Raw genomic sequence first — 15,678 nt, forward strand, 5'->3', positions numbered from 1 at the left:
ACAATATTTTTTTTCACAGTCATCATGTGAAGTGGAATGCAGCACACAATTAGCTCGACGTCCCTCACTGGCAAACAAAACCACAGGTGGCGACCTGAAGGAGTGAGAGTTTCAGGAATGAATTAGTGATGTAAGATGCTGACATCCCCCCCCCCTCTCTCTGCTGGTAGGTTGGAGTGTGTCCTTGTTAACGTGTCATGCTGCTGCTGCTGCTGCTGCCCGGAGGCCGCTGACGTGACTGGAGCTCCAATTTGATTCCACGAAACTCAGGTATGTCTTTCCACGTCTGGTCCGTCTGCTGAGGGTCAGTGGATCCGGCTGCACTGAGAAAAAAGACTTGCCCAGTCAACGTAATGAAAATATGTGTCTCATCACCCAAGTAAAATGCGACAAGGTTGTCAGAAACATTTTTTTTTGAGTGACCAAAATATCAATGTGGGGTCAACATGATACACTCGTGTTACCATGACCTTATTACCATCGGTCAGGCCAAACGCAGTAGGCCTGACCGATGAAGTTTTCATGGATGCAGGGTGAGATTGAGATTATTCAGAGTTGTGAAGTTGTGAATATCAATATTGCATGGCAGCTGTTGCACTGACTTTTGTCCTGATCATCAGGATCATCAACAATAACCTCAGTTAAGGTTAAAATGAAATGAACCTGAACAGTTCCCATGATGCTTCGCAGCCAGGCTGACCAATCACAGGGGTTGATCACTACAATGTGGATTTTTACAGACAAAAGAAATGAATACACAAGCGTTTTATCGACATTAAAGGGCTCAAAGTGCTGGTGTCGCCCCTCCATTTGTCTCCTCGGCTGCTATGCCAGTGTTTGCCTGCAGTGCCTCCCTACAGGGGGCTCAGTTATGGACGTCACTGCTGCTTGTATTATTTCTTAAAAAAAAAAAAAAAAAATTCTGCCTAATTTTTTAGGGTCAAATTTGTTGTAATTGTTTTTTACATCTATATTAATATCTGTATTATCTATGACTTCTGAAACACAGTAACGTGTTAGTGTTAGTGAGTTAATGAAAACATTACTTTCTTTCTTCTTTTTTTTAAAGGTCAACTGCCTTTTTCTGTAACTGGTGATTGTTTTCCCCTTTCATTTATTTTTGTTTTCATTTTGTTTTAACAGAAGAGGTTTTCCAACTTTAGGTACTTCATTTCCATTTGTTCAATCGCTTGATTTTTGTTTCTGCGCTGTCCTGTGACATTTGACTGAGAATATTGTTCTGGGTGACTCAGTTGTTAGGATGTGAACAGACAGACGGTGAAAGGATGAACTTCCCACCTGTGAGTGCGGCTGAGGTCACATGACTTCCGGTCTTATGTTGTGAGAATAACTTCTGGAGTGGTTTGTTTCCCTCCTGTTTCGCGTTGCAGATCTGTCGCGGCATCACACTTTGGCTGTCTGTGTTCGCTCCGTTTCTCGCTGTCATTCTTGTGAAACGTCCCAGCTGGAGTCCATTCACCCTCGCACACAATCAAATTGTCACACTGGAGTGTTTGAGCTGCAGCACAAGTTACGATCATTGCGAGAGTTCAGTCCTCACATTAGTGCCGGTTGGAAGAAAGAGGCGTAAGAGGATTAGAGTCCAGTCGGAGCGGTGCAGAGACCCGACGCAGATGGGAAGCACGCGTGTAGGGAAACTCGCTGCTGCTGCAGTGACGGAAAATTTTGTGTCTTTCACAGCCTTGACTGAAACACACTGGGTCATTTTGGTGAGGACGTCTGTCCTGCTCACACGGAGGTGCTGTCGGAGGTTCTAAATGCTGTCGCGTTGTGTGTGCACCACGTGACTCTCTTCACCTGTGGCTCCTCTCCCGCCACAGTAGACTGGCAGTTCTAACTAGCAGTTATTTATGTTCCCTTTGGTGTCAGTGTTTTTTTTTCTTTCCTTCTGTTTAAGGAGGGAAAAAATGAAACATTAAAATTAAAAATTAACATTAAATGAATAAAAAGAGTTAGAAGATAAAATAGAAAGACAAATACATTTAATGAAATAATGAGTATTGTAATAAAACCCAGGAAGGGAGATGGGTGAATTAAAGCTCCACAATGTTACACATAAAATTTAAAGAGATCTTTGGAATAAAATGGGTCATGAAAAAAAAAAGTCTTAAAAGAAATAGAAGTTGGCAAAACATAATGAATAGAAATCACTGGCTTGAATCAACAGACTCCATCTGACATAATGTTGAGGAACAAATGAATAAATAATAAAAAAGATTGCAGATGTCCTCAATCAACATGTGTTTTAGGATAGACCATTTATTATTAAAAAGCCAGGAAATTCATTGAAATAAATTCAAGTTAGTTGGGAATTAATCTTAAATACAATTTCAAAATATATGTAGAATAATATGTAGAAATTAATTAACGATTAAAATACTATTAAAGAAAAGATCAATCAAAATACTGAGGTGTATAGTAATCTGCTTTCAATTTTGTGACTTTTTTTTATTTTTGTTTGTGCTTGACACCTATTTAAGTCTCTGAATCTCAATATTTGTTTTTATTTTTTTTTTTTTATTTTCTTTCCCACTCACATTTTTATTTTTTTTGGTTGTTGTTTTTATTTAACTTTAATTTTTCCTGCTTCTTTTTTTTGATAACTGGCAAACTTAATTTGTGACAGTTTTTGACATGCTGGTTTTATTTTGCTTTTGGCTGCTATGGTTGTAATGGAATGTCAAGTGTGGTTAATAATATATGTTTTTATGTCAACGTGAGTCTTTTGCCTATATATTTATTTATTTTATTGGCGTGTGAGGGATAGCCGTTTGCGTATGTCTATGTTCCCAACCTTCATCTCTGCTCACCAGCAGCCGTCAGACGAGGAGTTGCTCTCCTTATGTAAGTCTTCTGGATGTGCTCACGGTAAAAGCTGGTGGGGTCACGACCAGCGTCTGCTGCTTCATCCCAACCCCTGTGTGTGGGCCGATGATGATGTTGAAGCTCATAAACACTTAGAGAGTGAAGACCCTCTCATCCTCCTCCCCCTCTCCTCTCCACCGCCTCCACAGTCTCCTCTTCCTCCGACTCTTCTCCGTGCAGCCTTTGGTCGTCCTGGCAGGGCCAGTCGCAGGTGTTTCAGACACGATCCTGCCGTCACTTCTGCTCTTCTCTCCACCCTCGTGTTCTGAATCTAATCTCAGCAGCTATTTGTCTTTCACTGTTGTGTGCAATGTTCAGTGTGTCTCAGGAGTCAAGAGAATATCTGACCATGGAGAGTGAGCTCAGGCTTTCTGCTCAGGTGGATTTAAAAAAAAAAAAAAACTTTTTGGTCTTGAATGTTGATTTATTCATCTCCTTCATGTTTCTATGTTCAGCTGCAGGGTTTTGTTTTCAGACGCCAATGTTCTGCTTGGTTTGTAGATACATATACTGTCTGCTTTATTTCCCTCCCTTGTCGTTTTAGTTATCACTTTTTAACACCATTCTTTTTATCCACATGGTTGAACACTTGCAGATCATGAATGATGATACATTAGGTCTAAAAATCACTAAAGCACTAAAGCCTGAGTTAACTTTGACATGCTATTTTTGCATTAAGTTCAGTCCTGTGATACGTTACAAACATTACACGTATGGCATTACATGTCACATGACTGCTTTAACATCTGCTCTCAATGCAACTTAGAGGAGGAGTGGCTGCTCTGACTGCTGGTTTGGAACTAGGAATGTTTCCCTCAAAAATGTCAGGCATGGAACAAACGCTAAACTGGCCCAGCATGGAGCTCTGTGGTGCACCAATGGTGGCGGTATTGGAGCTGTTTCAGGGAGCAAGCACAGAGTCCTTGTTGGTCTTGAGGTGGGTTGCCAGTTCAGGACGTGGAACCAAGTCACTGAAACCGGATTATTTCTCGAGAGATGATTGGTGATAAATACGAATGTAAATAGTGCTTCCTCACGTGCCTCCTCTGTGACTCACCCGCCGCCTCACGCTGGCTCCGCACGAGATGCTCGAGATAGCAAATCTCTTCATCTGCTACATTAGTTTCATAAGTCCAAAACCCCGGGAAGATGGGACAGAACCGAGTCTGTTATCTTCACGTCTTCAAATGACCACGCTTCCATCGCCTGCGGCCCTGTTGATGTGAATCACCACGCCGCTTTAATGAACCCGTCAAGTACACACACACACACATTCTTGTATTTATATCCTTGTTATGACATTGTGAGGTTTCTCTTTACCATCACCCTTTCCCCAGCCTCTCCCCCGACACCTAACCATCCAAAACACTTGAACCAGGACTCTGAACCCAACTGAAACCCAGTTATAATGACCCGGTTATTTTGAAGTCTTAACCCTCAAATTGAGGCTTAACCTTGTGAGGACACACACACAGCAGCCAGTCTAAGTAAATGGACTGTCGGTCCAAACTCTCGAAGGAGCCTTTAGAAGTGCTGAACAGATGTGGTCCAGTTTTAATGGCTCTGATGGTGCTCAGGAGGTTTCCGGCCTCAGAGTGCCTCCTGGAGGCGTGTCTCCATGACCGGGGCATCCTTCCAGTCCGCCCACTTTTCATCCAGGTCGCAGCTCTGCTCCAAGTCTCCTGCCGACGACCGACTCCAGGTCTCCTCCAGCTCCTCAGACTCTCATCTCCTGACCTCAAACTCTCTCCCGCCTGTGTTCTATAAATGACTTCAGCAGGAGTCCAAACAGAGATAAACGGCTGTTAGCTAGCCGCGCCAAGATCAGAACGATGGATGTTGAGCGCCAGAAATGAGCCACGCAGAGGAGCAGACCATAAATAACATCAAGCATGTGAGTTGCTTAATTTGTTCTGCCGCAGCGCAAGTCGACGGATTCATTAGGTGGAAAATCACTGACTAAGAATTGCCGCTGCTCCGGCGGGGAAGTGAATCCAGGCGAACTTGTTGTGGCGTTTAGTCATTCTGAAGGTGCATGTGTGTCGCACGCTGACTCATTAAGCCTCCACCCGGGTCTTTTCCTCCAGTGGAGAGGAAGAACGCCACAATTATTCACCCAAACATGCGGAGAAGTCCATTTGTAGGGAGCGGACCCGTCTGCACAGGCATGACAGGTATATCAAATATAAGTATATAACACAGTACTAGAGAAAACCGAACGCCATGGGCCGTCATTCATTTGTTAAAAAAAAAGGTTTTATTCACTGTAACAATAACAATTTCAAGGAGGTGATGAGGAACAATAAAAGGAAACAAAAAATGAAAGTGGTTTTAAATGTATGTATTGAAATTATTTTATTGGAGCATCTCATTTTCAAATGAGATGCTCCAATAAAATAATTTCAATTATATATATATATATATATAATTGAAATTGAAATTATTTTATTGGATATATATATATATATATATATATATATATATATATATATATATATATATATATATATATATATATATATATATATATATAATTGAAATTATTTTATTGGAGCATCTCATTTGAAAATGTTTTTTAATGTGCTTCATTAAGTGAGATCTAAAGGCGAAAAAGTAAAGGTGAACTACTGAAGCACATTTAATTTTTTTGGTCATTGTTTTAAATATGAATCTTAATAAAATATGTTGTTATGATACATTTTAAAATGTGTTTTCTGTGATTAAAAAGTTATTAGTGTAAAATGCTTTCATGAAAATATTTTCCTAATATTGTTAATAATCTAAAAAATCAAAAATATATATGAAAGCAAATAAGTAAAACAAATCAGTGGCAATAGCACAAAAATAAATGGTCGCCATATTGAAGAACTTGTCTCCAGAGTTACTTTCCATCTGGTGAAGATGCTGTCAGAATGCCTGCAGGATTTAGCATCCAGGACGTCTGCAGCGCCACCATCTGTGTGTCTGCTGCAGCCGGAGAGGCCAGAATTACTGGCGCTAATAAATCGAAAGAAAAGGCAGCGGTTTGCTGGAGAGGCGTGTCGGGACGTGGAACTTGACCTTGAGAGCTGCCGCTGCTCTCTGGAGCCGGCGGGTTCATTACCAGATGAAGCTCATTTGTCAGGAGTGGAAATGAAATTATGCGCAGCTGAATTGAGTCACTTAATCCGTGAATATCAAAATTATAATACTGCAGGTTCAGAATAGAGTCTGAGCAAAGTCACAAAGTCTGGATCGGACCTTTTCAGGGACGTTTCTTTGTTCGTTTTAAGCTAGTGGACATTTCATGATTTCCTCCATGCCTGCTGCCGCCTGACTTCCGTTGGGACTCTAATGTCTGTGACTAACCCATGAGTCACGTCTGCTTTACAGTTGTCTGCCACCATGACCTTGAGGTTTTATATATGTGATGCCATTGTGTTCCACCAGAGGGCTCCCGACTGCAGAACACTACATACAGTACATGCTTTTGTGTCTTTCTATAAGTAATATTGGGTGCGATATTTTGTGTATAATTGTGTAGTTTAGCTATTTTGGATGTGTGTGTATGTTTGTGTGCTTTGTGTGGGGACATTTTTAAAATTGGGTTCCAGTTTAGTTCAGAGTTTTGGTCCAGGTAAGCCATATGTTCTGAATGGTTAGGTTTAGGAGGAGAGGCCTGGGAAAGGGTTATGGCAATGAGAGTGTGTGTTTGTGTTGTCTTTGAGTGTGGGAGATCTGTGTGTGACTCATCACAAGGGTCCACTCGGTGAAATCTAGAGGATTCCGTCGTGTTTAAATAATAATGGTTTATTTCCTCATCATGATGTCGCGACTCCCTCCGGTTGTTACCACAGCGACGGTAAAGTGCACAACATCTCCGCTGGTCAGTAATGGACTCCGCGAGGGCGTTAAGGGATGAATATTTTAAACGCCATCAGAAATTAGTGGGCGAGTCAATACCATCACGAGGAGCGCTGAGTGTCCATGAATCTTTCATTGACTCAGAAAGTGAGCTCACGGCCTGAACGGCCGGCTCTGGTTTGACAAACACAGTCAGGCTGGGTTGCAGCGCGTCCAGGGACAGGTTTGAACCGGAGCTACTGTTGGTCATTCGCGCTGGCAGTTGAGCAGCGAGAAGAGGAAAACTAGGTTTCTATGGTGGTGGTACTGGAGGCAGCAAGTGGAGAGTTGTTGAGAAACAGCTTGTTGGGTAGATGGTTCAACACAAACACACCAGGCGGATCACAAGACGAGGTTCGGTTTATGAACTGCTTCAGTTAGCGCCCAACATTGACCAGCAGTTGTTCACCCACCAGCAAAGTTTAACACGACACATTAAAGAATACAGGCTTGAGAAGTCGATGGTGGCTCAAATAACTGGAAGGAAAACATCACACAGAAGCCAATCACAAGGAAAGTAGGCGCCTCATCTCGACACCTTCTGACTCACTTCGCCAAATCACACGCACACTTTTATCTCCATGAGGATGGTGCTAACAACAGCCCTCCACTCAGAGGCGACCCTCGAGAGACGCGTTGATCGCTCAAGTTTCCTTTGTTTCCGGCAACTGTTAATTCCAAATGAAAATGAAGTGAGACCGAAATCAAATGTGACACGTGAGAACCGCTGAGGCGGAAACCTCCTGGACGCCAGCACTTGGTAGGAAATGGAGAATGTTCATCTGGTAGACTGGACTAGGAATCTCCGTCCGTGCAGGAATGTTTAGCACGTCAGGTCGTGGGGGCAGCTGCTGAAATAAAGAAGCCCAAACTTCCCTGGCCTAGCGAGAGACATCCTCTCTCCAGTGTGTTCTGGGTCGCCTCCTTTCAAGGTGATACCACACTGATCCAGGGGGCTTCCTGACAAGATGGTGCCAAGCTGAGCTTCTCCTGGATGACTGAGCTTCTCTCTGTCAGAGAGTCCAGGCAGCGGTCACCCCAAAACTGTAGCTCACATCTAAGAGGGGTCAGTGGAGAGCTGTGTCTTCTGGCTCAGCTCTTTCTTCACTATGAAAGAGTCCTTGTGCCTGGAAACACTGCCTCTTCTTCAAAGGTTTTTCTGCTGGGAACATTTGGAGGGAGACTGTACGCCTGACCCTGCATTTGATCTGTGGACAGCAAGTAGAAGACGACAGGATGATGATTACACTGTCTCTCCCTTTCCTTCTCCTCCTCCTCCTCTTGTCTTCTCTCACCAACCAATTTTGTCATCACGAGGAGGAGATTCTCTTTCCCCTAAACTGCTTCCATCTCTTCTCCTCTGTGCCACGATTAACAAGCCATTTCCAAATATTTCCTCTCTCAGCCTTCACTTCTGATTTGACACTCACCCACTTGCAGCTTCCCCTTTGACCTCTGTCTCCGTATTCCAGTATAAAGCCGCCATATATTACAGTTTCACCGCAGCAGGCGATGCTCACATCACACCACATCACCAGAGCAGCAGACAGAGGAACGCTGAGAAGAGAGGATGCCGCATCACACCACTGTGAACCAGACTTCTGTGACTCACGCTGGTCTCTCCATGACAAAAATGTGATCTGGCGAGGGTCACTGTCGGTGTAGGTGCTGGACTTAAGGCTGCATCAGGTGGTTCATCTGCTATAGTTCTTCAGTATATAAGTATATAGGTGTATATGGGTTCTTGGAACCTTCTCCCCTTAACACATGTAGGATATTATGTGGACTGTTTATGGAAACTGTTGTCCATTGTGTTTGGACTGCCTCACTTGTGCGCTTTTATTTTGACAGTGAGTCTTTCTCCTTCGCTCAGCTAACAGCTGGTGTCAAAGTGTACCGCAGTGAAAACAAACAGAGCAGTGGTTCAGATGACAAGAAGGTGATCGCGCTGAGCCGGAGGGAAGGACATTGAGAGAGATAATGCATTTGCTTAGGAGTTACTGGAAGTACAAATGGTCCAGAGGCTGAGTTGATTTTTGTTTTTATCCACCTTTGATCCTTTTATTCAGCTACTTTGCTTCATTCAGAAACATGTTGTATTGAAGCTTCTTTTGGTTGACAGATCCCTTTAACCCTCATGTTTCACGGAGGAGGGAAGGATGAACGCTACTGTCTTGTTGTCCACACTTGTTAGTGCCGCCCCACAGTACCTGCCCTCTTATTTATTTTTGTTCTCAGCGACCATGTCTCCCCAAAGAGCTCCCTGGCATCTGGGAAAATGGCTGGTGTGTGGGGCTGCACAGCAGAAACAGCTGATATCAGTAACCTTCATCTCTTCCCGACACAAACACGAGTAATAATAACCGATAATTAACTCCAGGATCAGAGCCTCTTCACACTCATACCATCTCATCTGATCGACCCGGTGTCGCGCCCTTGACCGCCATCTCCTCAGCGCGGCGCTAATCAGATGAATCACAGAGGCATCGATACAAACACACAGAGACGCAGTCAAGAGGCCGTGAGATAAACAAAACTGCGGAGGAAGAGGACAACAGATAAGAGCGGCGTCGGATGGCGTGATGGAGGCGCGCGGCTGCTGGTTGGATAATGGCTCCACGAGTGCTCTTGGATGCGTTCTTAACTGCTGGCTGGCAGCCCGTGAGTCGGGGTGGAAACACTCGTGCTCATAACTGTGAAGGACTGCCGTTTATAGTGGAGTAGCGCTCGTTCTGTCGGCGCTCAGCCCTTCATCTCCTCTCATTTGACTGAATTAAACATTCAGAAATGATCTGTCGGCTCAACCTGCCGTGTGAATCACAGGAAGACTGCGCCATCCGTGCGGCTCTTGGTCCCTCCCTCGACAGAGTGGGGAGACCGGTTCAGTCATCAAGACGGAAGTTCTGGAGTCAGTGCTGCTTGTGGGAGGGAGTTGAACCCGGTCGGAGCGACTCATGTCTCCTCCGAAACATGTCCCTGCAAGTCAAAGTCAGGGCCACTGAAATAGGGCATAATTGGTTCTGCTCTTAAGAGCAGGAAGCAGTTTGGAACAAGAGGGTAACCACTGCTCTCCAGGCTCCTGTATAACGCAGGCTCTGTATGCAGACGTGTTAGCTACATTTACTGGCTGTCTTTTCTTCATATTGAGGTGTAAAACCTTTCCTGTCTCCACACTGGACCGTGGTAGAGTGTCACAGGGGAGGAGCTCGCTCTCCACACCTCCGAGGCTGAAGCGCACACTCCAGGGTTTGATGTCCTGTTGTGGGCTGGAGCTGGGACAGGGATGAGGCGAGTCTGGGACAGAGCGTGACTTGGTTTATGACTTTGTCACAGCCAAACTGCACAGAAGCGCACATTCAGAGCTGGACACGCACCGGGCACCTCTTCACTTCTGGAGAGACGTCACTCACTCGGCAACCCCTCCCACATGCAGCGGCCACACACATAGAGGGACAGCGCACCTGCAGCAGACACTCTACATTCACTCCTACAAAAGACTATTTTAAGGCTTGGAACGCATTATTTCTTTTTCCATTCATTGTAATGGGAAAAATCGATTCAGATTTCGAACAATTCGCTTCTCGAACGGCCATCTGGAACAGATTGTGGTCGAGAACCGAGGTACCACTGTATATATATATATATATATATATATATATATATATATATATATATATATATATATATATATATGTATAAATGTTCAGCCTTTTCTTCTGTCCTCCGCATGACCACAGGATGCCATTGTTGACGGCCAGTCCCGCTCCTGATCCATGGAGCTTCTCCAGGCTAACAGCTGGCTCCAGCACTCAACCGTGTCTCCACACGCGGCTTGAATAAACTAAATGGGAGTCAAGTATTAACTGTGGTGGACTTTGAAAAGGCTGATCACTCGGATACCACTAATTGTGTTCTTTCATAATCCAGCAGCACAAAAGAACGTGTCATTACACGGTGGGTGGAATATCGCATTAACGAGCCTTTCAGCCTGTCTTTTCACCATCTAAGTCTCCAATTTCAGCCGTAATTAGTTCAGAGTTTTGCACTATTAAAGCACTAATAGAGAAGGTGTATTTCAGCAGAACGCAGAGCGCCGCGCTCCGACGTTGCGCTTGTTCAGTCCTCGGTGTTTCATTACTCCGACCGGAACAATGAGCTCCAGCCGCTGCACAAAGAGCCTGGGTGAAGAGGGAGGGTGGAGGACAGAGGGCTCCAGCAGAACCAAAGACCAAAGAGGGGGACGAGACCTCGACCAAGATCTCATTGGATCTGGAATACAGAAGCAGAAGCCTGTAAGTCACATAGATGCACATATATCACATATATATTCCTTGCTGCAAAAGAAACAGTAGTCTAGAGGTGAAATGTTTCACTGCATCAAACTAGCAGTATGGTCTCTGTATCCTCAGGTCTCAACTCCAACGCTAGTTAAAACCATATTGGAGGTTAAAGACAGGTTTCTTCAACATCAGGAGAGTGTGTTTGTAAACTGGGTCCATGTGGGACTCCTTTGTTATGAAAAGCAAATGTTCCGGTCTTCAGTGTCGAGATGTTTTGGAGGTGCGAGACAAAGAGCGCAGTAACTTCTCGTGCAGTGTTTCTTCAGTGCTTGAATCTAAAGTCATGTAAAGAATGTAAAGAGATTGTGCTGAAAAAGACATACGAAACATGGCCAGGTAAAACAGTTTTTTCAACCTTGGAAGGACAAAAGACTTGTCTTGAGGGCCCTTAACTCCACCATTCCCACTTGTTCCATCAGATCGCTTCGCTTCACTGCAGGTTATGTTTGATAAGCTCAGGTTCAGCCAGAGCACTCAATCTAACACATACATCTTGACTAAAAGGGGACTGCTACATTAGCTAATGCTGGCATGAGAGACGGTGCGCTCGATTTGCACATACTTGGCCACAACTTAGTACTTCGTTCCCTGGAATTATTACTTCATGCCAACACATTAGTCTTTCAATCCCTCGAATAAGTATTTCATGCGCACGTTTTACTTATTTTGTGGCCACAATTTTTTATTTGTAATTTTTTGCCATGCCTGGTTTGTGGCTCCGCAGTTTTTATATTGGAGTTCAGAAGGACTCGGTCTCTCACCTTATGCTAGAGAGAGGGCGTGAGGCGGAGAGACACTTTGGAGTTACTGGTAGGTCACGTGATAGAGATGTAAGGATGGGTTAGTGTTCAGCAAAACTTTTTTTTTCACCATTATTATTAATAATATGTAATAAACATGGGAAAAAAACTCTTGTATGACATTCAAGTGACAAATATACAAAGAAAAAAGTAATCTCCAACTATCAGTCGATTCAAAAGAGAAGCAGTCACCTTGGCTGTTTTGTATTGGTCATTGTTATTCAACCTCTATGTGTGAGACACAAATGCTAAAAACATTACGATATCATTGTTCATTTTTTACCACCCGAAGTGGATCATCAGGTTCTAGATTCCTGAGTTGGCTTTCATTATGATTGTCATTGGTCTCGCCAGGTTCTTTTCACAGTCTGGGTCCGAGGCCCTGCCCTCCAACTGGTTATTTGTGGCTCCCTAAATATGGTCTCCATGGCAACAATAACCAGACACTGTTGTTTCTGGGACTTTTTGGACTGTTCAGTGGGCTATAAAAAAATCTATTATCCACCACTGCTTTCTATTGAAGACACCATCTGCTGCTGCTGTAGCTTCAAGCCAACCATCGGACTGAGTGTGGCTTCTTTAGCTTGACTGGCTTTAAATTTAAGATGCTGCTATGTAAGTTGTCTTTTTTTAAACGCTCACTTGTCCTCTCTAATGTTTTAATAAGCGTCATTGTACAAAGCGAAACAAACTGACAATCCTTCCGGTGGCGCCGCTGTCTCACCCAATCAGATGGAACACTCAGATGACGACCCACGAGACAGAGAATCTCAACTTCTCTTTCTTGTCAAAAGATTTCAGGAAGCCTTTTGTAAAGATTAAAAATGGAGGATGAAGAGCCAAGTGATTTGAAAACAGTGAATACACTCGCAGATAGATTTAAAAAAAATGCTTTAAATATAGAAGATGAGAGGCTGGCAGACTGACAGCGGCTGACAGTGTCACCTCTTGTGATGTTTTACCTTCTCTACAGTGTAGAGTTTGTTTATGAGGCGAAGGAAAAAAGAGTCAGTGGAAGCAAGAGAGAATCCGTCTGTGTGTGAATGAGGAGAGGGGGTGAAGCTCCCGGTAGTGGAGGTGGTGAAGACAGTTCAAGTGTTTGGGTTGATGGACAGATGACGAGGTGAAGAGGAGAGTGCAGTCGGGGCGGAGAAGACTGACGTCAAAGGGAGGCTCCAAAGGGGAGTCACTGCTATGATATGAGTTCGGAGACAACGCTAGGGAGGACAGATGGTTTAGTAATGTGGAGAGGGGAGAATGTGATGGACGCAGAATGCTGGAGATGAAGGAGAGGATTGCAGCCAGTGAGCTTCATGATGGAGTTGGAAGGTGCGACTAGAGGATGATGAAGACAGGTGAGTGTGGAGGACTCGCTGTGGTGACAGGAAATGACCTAATGCATCAAATACAGATGAAGATGATGATGACTGGCAATTGCGTCTACGGACTGTTCAACTGAGATTTTGTTTTCTTCTCATCTATTTCATAACAGGATTTCTGACTGAAAGGAAAATGGAAAATCAAGCCAGACTTGAAGAGGAGGCCTCTGTAGCTGAACGTGTGTGTGTTTCGAGTGAGTGTGTGTTTGTGTGCGTCCGTGCTTGAATGTGTTACACAGACAGTACTTGAAGTTCAAATGTTCATACTCACAATAAATAGATGCTGAAGTGTTTCTACTCTCTGGATGGTTATGCCAGAAGTCTGCTGTTGCCATGGTTACCCCCCCTCCCACCTCTCGGTTTGTCTTCGGTCCATCCTGGAGCTGTCATGCTGCCCCTCCCACCCTCAAAATTGCATGATGAGAGTGTCCCAGAACACAATGTGACTCAGTGAAATGTACTTCTCCTTTGTTGTTTGTGTGAGACAGGACTTCACATTGCAGTAGTAGAGTTGTGGTCGAGTCACTTCTCTTTTCCTCTTGAAAGCTGCTTTCGAGCAGAGTCTGCAACAGCGAATTGAGCTGATGTCGCGCTCCTGCGTTAAAACAATAGAACCAGTGCAATAATAACTAGGGGCCGACACCTTTTGCCGAATTTTTAGAACATCAACAGACAGATTTTTGTTTTTATTTTGTCTTTGTCTTTCCTCAACTAAATCGCACGCAACCTGTGAAAAAATAATAATACAGAACAACACTGTAAAGAAAAATTGCAACTTTTAAGGCAAATAAATAAACAATAAAAAGCCACAGTGCTTAATGTAAAATAAATGTGTTTTATTCCCCTTTCAATGAACAGGTCTACAACAAGTAGTGGGACTTTCCGGAGAAATTCCTGCTTTGTTGTGTCATTTTCACACGGTGATGTCAAATTTTAAGCAGTAATAACATTTCTCATTATTTAGAAATATAAATAGCATCTTATTAAAATTGAAAAATAGGCTTTCATATGTCATTTGATCGGTCGATTCCGATGATGTCATAAATGGCCGTAACAGCACCGATAAATCGGCTGGATGATCGATCGGTGCAGCCCTGACAAGAACTAGCGTGTGTATCGATTCCAACCAAACCTGAAGTACAGATATCCAAAACTAAACTCAAGAATCCTTTGCTTGTTCTGTCGCTCACAATGGGGCTGATTTACTGAACATTTTTTTGGCAAACTGTTAAAATAAAGTGTTTAATCAACAGAGCAGCCAAGGTTCAAGTCTTTTGTAGTGTGGTCAGGGGAGTCTGCAAGCGCTATTTAGTACTTATTTGTTTTGTGGCTGGAAACTGCTTCTGAATATTTTGAGTTTCAATTGGAGGGTTGTCATGTATTTTCATTTTGTTCATGCTCCACTAAGTTGTTGGCTTCCAGCAAAAAGGGGAGGCGGGGAATCAAACTCAGACCTAAGATGATGAATGATCGGCACATGGGACGCGTAGTTTTACTGCAGTGTTTTGTTTGTGTTTTGTTTTTTACTAGTTGCTAGTGAGCAGGCTTCGAGGTCGGTCATAAATCCTTCAAAAATGTCCTGGATCCAGCTGAACACCACCTAACTGCAATCATCTGTTCCCCAGGGCTTTCAACAACAACATTTCCTGAAAGATTATTTGAGTTGTGTTGCAGACACAGGAAAAGGCACCGGCTGATTCACCCAATTACCAGTGCAGCTCTGCCTGTCCTGTGTATGAATCAAGTGAGGCAGGACATGGATGGTGGTGATGGTAGTGTGTGCTGATGGATGTCCCCAAGACCCATCAATCTCTGGTGTGATCATTGAAGAGCTGTCTGCTGAGGGGCTTCATTGAGACCGTGGTGTGGAGAAGACATTAACCCTGGGAGGATTGAATCTGAATCTGAGCTCGCAATGGTCTGCGGAATTGTTGAGTCTTGTAGGAACAGAGAGTCACAGCTCCCGGATCCTTCTCACATCTGCACGGACAAGATGATCCTTAACAGACGACAAAAGTTGGAACAGAAACGTCAGACCTACGCCTCTGTGAAGCAGCAGCTGCTTCTTGATGCTGTGATTCCTGATGGATTTCCAAGGTTACTGTAAAAGAACAAGTGTGTCCGTGTGTGTGTGTGTGTGTGGGGTGTCGCTGGCCGGACCTAATTGGATTCCACGGTCACCAAAGAGATGAGAATTGATCGGGCGACACGGTCAGAAAGTGAAACAGAGGCAGACCGACACAGGGGCGAGGTCAGGGCGCTCGACTCACGCCAGGCTTCTGCTGCTTGTGAGAAACCTGTTTGACATTGGAAGGACGAAGGAACACGGAGAGACGCACACAAACACACACACCACTGCGGGTCATTGACACCTTCAAACTTACTCCATCA

General features: G+C 44.0%; 1 protein-coding gene across 7 annotated transcripts in view; it reads left to right on the top strand.

The window, feature by feature from the left end:
* The window catches only part of si:cabz01090165.1 (uncharacterized protein LOC100333421 homolog), a 167,394-nt gene that overhangs the window by 53,269 nt on the left and 98,447 nt on the right, over window positions 1-15,678 (top strand). For 4 of the 7 annotated variants that reach the window (XM_053872264.1, XM_053872267.1, XM_053872268.1 and 1 more), the window contains exon 2: window positions 171-270. The exons of the other annotated variants lie outside the window; for them this stretch is intronic. The gene's annotated coding sequence lies outside the window, so the exon portion shown is untranslated. The remainder of the gene's footprint in view (window positions 1-170; window positions 271-15,678) is intronic. 7 annotated transcript variants of the gene reach the window in all.

This window comes from Synchiropus splendidus, chromosome 8, assembly GCF_027744825.2.
Source record: "Synchiropus splendidus isolate RoL2022-P1 chromosome 8, RoL_Sspl_1.0, whole genome shotgun sequence".
Classification (NCBI taxonomy): domain Eukaryota; kingdom Metazoa; phylum Chordata; class Actinopteri; order Syngnathiformes; family Callionymidae; genus Synchiropus; species Synchiropus splendidus.